The sequence below is a fragment of the Dipodomys ordii genome, unplaced genomic scaffold, assembly GCF_000151885.1.
Source record: "Dipodomys ordii isolate 6190 unplaced genomic scaffold, Dord_2.0 Scaffold18, whole genome shotgun sequence".
NCBI classification, from domain to species: Eukaryota; Metazoa; Chordata; class Mammalia; order Rodentia; family Heteromyidae; genus Dipodomys; species Dipodomys ordii.
This window is the reverse complement of record NW_012267234.1, coordinates 20,119,316-20,124,172: the sequence shown is the minus strand read 5'-3', so window position 1 is coordinate 20,124,172 and position 4,857 is coordinate 20,119,316. Positions and strand designations below refer to the sequence as shown.

The 4,857-nt window shown below is 46.9% G+C and overlaps 1 protein-coding gene across 2 annotated transcripts in view; it reads right to left on the bottom strand.

The window, feature by feature from the left end:
- The window catches only part of Zc3h18 (zinc finger CCCH-type containing 18), a 56,906-nt gene extending 53,760 nt beyond the window's left edge, over positions 1-3,146 (bottom strand). The window contains exon 1 of one of the 2 annotated variants that reach the window (XM_013012946.1): positions 2,771-3,146. The gene's annotated coding sequence lies outside the window, so the exon portion shown is untranslated. The remainder of the gene's footprint in view (positions 1-2,770) is intronic. The other variant, XM_013012947.1, reaches the window with a different exon arrangement.
- Between the last annotated feature and the right edge of the window lie 1,711 nt (positions 3,147-4,857).

Below are 4,857 nucleotides of genomic sequence, written 5' to 3'. Positions count from 1 at the left end.
CAAGCCCCAGTACCAACACACACACACACACACACACACACACACAAGCTGACCGACAGTGTGAGACCTTGGGTTCAAGCCCCAGTACCAACACATACATACACACACACACACACACAGAGAGAGAGAGAGAGAGAGAAATAAGCCATAATCAAGTCATGTAATATCTTAGCAACTGCTAGAAGCAGCCTATTCACTCTAAGATTACTGTGGTTTAGAGTATTTTACAGACTACTTTTCTCTGGTGCTGGTGCTGCGGGTGAACTCATGGCCTTGTGCTCTTGCTCAGCGTTCTCATGGCTGGTGTCCACTTCTAGTCTATTATTTTGCTAGTTAACTGGATACAGAGTCTCTCAGACTTTTCTGACTAGGAAAGCTTCAAATCATGACCCTCCAGTTTTCAGTCTCCTGTGTGGCAGGGATTTAAGAGGGTTTCAAGATCCTCCTGCTCCACCTTCCAACTGTAGGCCCACCTCTACATGCCTGGTCACACAATGTATTTAAATCTTCTCCACAGGAGCTGCCTACAGGTAGCACCTGTTGGGAGCTTTGGGAAGTTAGTCTTGCTCAACTTGTTACTGAGTCTCATAGAACCCATACAAAGGGAGACATATTCACACTCTCACTCTTTATAACTAATGGAAGACTTGGAACAAAGTTACAGCTTAAATCAGATGTAGGCAAAACTAAATACCAAAACCAACCAAACAAGCCCACCCATTGGGGATGACCATTCCTTGGCTTGTCACTCACTTGCTGCCCTGTGACCATCGCTTTTCTGGACTGGCCCTGATGATGGGGCCCCAGCTCTAAATGGTTTTACTCTGCTGTCACTGTTTTAATCAGATCCAAGTCCTTTACCTGAACTAGTCCAAGCTCACCAGGTGTTAAACAGCAGAATGTTTGCTTTTACTTTGCTGCTGAAACAGTGAAGGCTGGGCTTCTGAATTACAGGGCTTGAGTCCTCACACGACTGCCTTCCAGGTTTAACATCTGGGGCAAGCTAATTAACTTGTCAGGCCCCTGTCTCCATCTGAAACATGGAGAGAATAGTAGCTACTTTTATGAAGTTGTTGCAACGGTTTGATAAGATGATGGATAAAGTTTCTGGCACAAGCTGGACACATTCTAATTTAAAACAAATTAAGTGAAGGGCAGGGAAGGTGGCTCAGTGGTAAAGTGCTTGCCCTGCATGCCTTAGACCCTGGGTTAATTTCTCAGCACCACATACACAGAAAAAGCCGGAAGTAGTGCTATGGCTCAAGTGGTAGAGTGCTAGCCTTGAGCTGAAGAGCTGAGGGACAGCACCTAGGCCCAGAGTTCAAGCCCCACAACCGACAAAAAATAAAAATAAAAAATAAAAAGGAATTAAGTGAAGATAAAAAAGAAGAGGTAATCCTTAACTTAAAATATTCTCCATAGCCAGGTGCTGGTGGCTCATGTCTATAATCCTGAGATCTGAGGATCATGGTTCAAAGCCAGCACAGGCAAAGTCTGTGAGAGTTTCATCTCCAATTAACCACCAGAAATCCTGAAGTAGTGCTGTGGCTCAAAGGGGTAGAGTGCTGGCCTTGACTGAGCAAAAGAGCTCAGGGACAGCACCTAGGCCCAGAGCCCCAGAACCAGGGGGAAGCAAAATAAAACAAAACCCCTCCAAGCCAGTGCTGATGGCTCACATCTGTAATCCTAGCTACTCAAGAGGCTGAGATCTAAGGATCAAGATTTGAAACTAGGGCTGGGAAGGTGGCTCAGTGGTAGAGCGCTTGCCTTGTATGCATGAGACCCTGGGTTCGATTCCTCAGCACCACATAAGCAGAAAAAGCCAGAAGTGGCGCTGTGGCTCAAGTGGTAAAGTGCTCGCCTTGAGCTGAAGAGCTGAGGGACAGCGCCCAGGCCCAGAGTTCAGGCCCCATGACTGGCAAAAAAAAAAAGATTTGAAACTAGCTGGGCAGACAAATCCAAGAGACTATTATTTCCAATTAACCAGCAAAAATACCAGAAATGGAAGTGTGGCTCAAGTGGTAGAGCATTAGCATTGAATGGAAAAAAAACTAAGCTCAAGTGCAAGGTCCTGGGTTCATGCCTCAGCACTGACACAAATATGTAGAAACATACTCCTAGCCAGGCATGGGGCTCCTTCCTCTAACCTCAGCACTTGGGAGGCCGAAGGAGGAGGATTGTGAGTTCAACTATGGCATGGCTGTCTTGAGCAAATCTCCACTGTATTCCTGTCAGCTTCAGTCCAAGTCGCTTCAAAGGCTGAGCATGTTGGCATACACCTGAAATAGCAACTATTTAGGAAACGGAGGCACTCAGAGGACCGAGTCCTATCTAAACAAAACAAAACATTATATCTCTTTTTTTTCTGTCGTTCGTGGGGCTTGAACTCTGGGCCTGGGAGCTGTCCCTCAGCTCTTCAGCTTAAGGCGAGCGCTCTACCACTTGAGCCACAGCACCACTTCTAACATTACATCTCTTAAGAGTATTCAGGAATAAAGTATTCACGGTTTCATTTGACAAACACTATAATAAAACAAAAAACTGAGACCGAGACTACTGTCAGGTACTGAGTTTTGAATTCAGCCTTGCACTGGATCCTATTTACTCTTCCCACGAAGCTGAGATTATGAGATTACAGCCTGTCCACCACATGCAGTATTTACTGTTTTGCCCGAGCTAGCTTTGAAACAGTGATATGCCCAATCTCTATTTTCTCAGTAGCTAGGATGTCTTTATTTTTATTTTTTAGTTTGGTGCCTCATGATCTCACCTGTGTTTCTTGCTCACAGTTGGTGCTCAACCATTAGAGCTAAACTTCCAGTTCAGAATTTTGCTGGTTGACTGGGGATAAGGGTCTTGCAGAATTTTCCTCTTGGGCTGGCTTCAAACTGTGATCCTCCAGGTCTCAGCCTCCTGAGTAGCTAGGATTACAGGCATGAGAAACTGGTATCCAGTTCCTCATATTGTTCTTAACCTCCCCTGCTCCATGTTCCAAATAAATGTTGTCCCCCTTTCCTAGGTAAGAAGACCAAGGCCGCATAGATATGGCACGGCTGCCAGGAAACGAGCTCTCACTTTTAGCCAACGTTTAGACCCGACTTCTAAGTGAATTTTCTAAATTCTTGTTTGAAAAAAAAAGCCTATGCATAAATGAGGTCTTCTTGTCAGTCTACAAATTTTGCTCGCTTCCCTTTTCTCCTTCCAAACATAAATGCAATAAATAAATCAAATGCCCCAAAACGTGGCCCTTTCATACTGAGGTCACAGCAGGTATTCACTAGTCAGAACACTTGCAGGCAGGCAGCTGTACAGAGGTGCGAGAGAGGTGCAGCTCCCTCTCCCTGCCTGTACACCCCTGAATACAGAGTTGCTTCAAGTCGCTTCTCCCTGGTTTGGGAAGGCAGTTTTCAGCAATCGATACTGTACAAAGTGGCGGGACAAGTGACACTGAGATCACTTGTGACTTCCTGGTCTGTAGTGGAAGGATTGGGGGTCTGGACTTTGGGGTTATGGACTGCTTTGAGAATCTATGGATAGGTCTGAGTTCTTTCCCTTGATAAGACCAGACATATAAAACTTCTTTCACTTCAAAACCACTGAGGTCCCCCCCCCATTATGAAATCTTGCTTGGTTATTACTGTGCCATACAATAAATATATATACTTGCATATTACTGCGCTACCTGGTTTTTTTTTTTTTTTTTTGGTCAGTCGTGGGGCCTGAATTCTGGGCCTGGGCGCTGTGCCTCAGCTCTTCAGCTGTAGACTAGCACTCTACCACTTGAGCCTCAGCCCCACTTCCAGCTTTTTCTGCTTATGTGGTGGTGAGGAATCAAACCCAGGACCATGACATGCATGCAAGGCAAGCACTCTACCACTGAGCCACCTTCCCAGCCCTGCTACCTGTTTATTCATATTTGCCAAGCAGTATTGCTATTGGGAAGCCTCCCTTACCCCCTGCTATAGTTTGGACTAAGTGACCCCCAAATGCCCACAGGCTAGAGCCTTGGTCCCAGAGAAGCACTGCTGAGAGGAGCTGAAAACTTTTAAAAGGTAGAGCCTAACTTGCTGCTTTGAGAAACTTCTGCAGGCCACTCAGTCTGGTCTGGGAAGTGAGATGAGTTACCAAGCCAGGTAAGATAACTGTGAGGTCAAACACCGGATGTGATGAGAGGATAAAAGCCATCTTCTCCCCTGGTTTACAGAGTTAATTACCAAGACAAAAACACGGGAGAGGTTTTGAGCACCAATGACGTAACATTACCTCCTACTTTTTAGCAGAGCAGCTCCTGTATGAATGTCTACAGGATCCGGATAGGATTCCGATTCCTGCCTTCATGGGCTTACAATGGTCAAAGCATGCATGTCAAGCCACCTGGGGGCTACGCTCAACCACCAAAAAACTCCTTGGTAAGGATATACTACTCACCTTGAAACGGTCTGCAGATGTGGTAAAGTGAAAAACCCTTTTAAACCTGAGCAAGGCCCCAGCTTACTTACCTGTCTGCCTTCTGGAGTGATTCCACTCCGTTCTTAAGGACGATGGAGCGCTCCCCACCTACAACCCGAGAGGGAGGGGAGCCCGGGCTTTAGGACACTTTGCACGGATGGGTTCTAGAGCTGGCTGAACTCACAGAGCGTAACATTACAGGCACATATTCTCCTCCTCCAGGTCTGCCTCGGTCCAGGCCTGCCCCGAGCATGTCAACACGATGGGGGCCGTGGGGAGGCTCAAAGGACCAGCCGGTGCCAAACGCGGGTCTGAAGGAGGCAGGACTTACTTTTGCAAGTGAGTCCGCTACACAAAGCTCACTCAGAAGCCCCGGCCCGGCTCGGGAGCACCGAGGCTCGGGCGGGC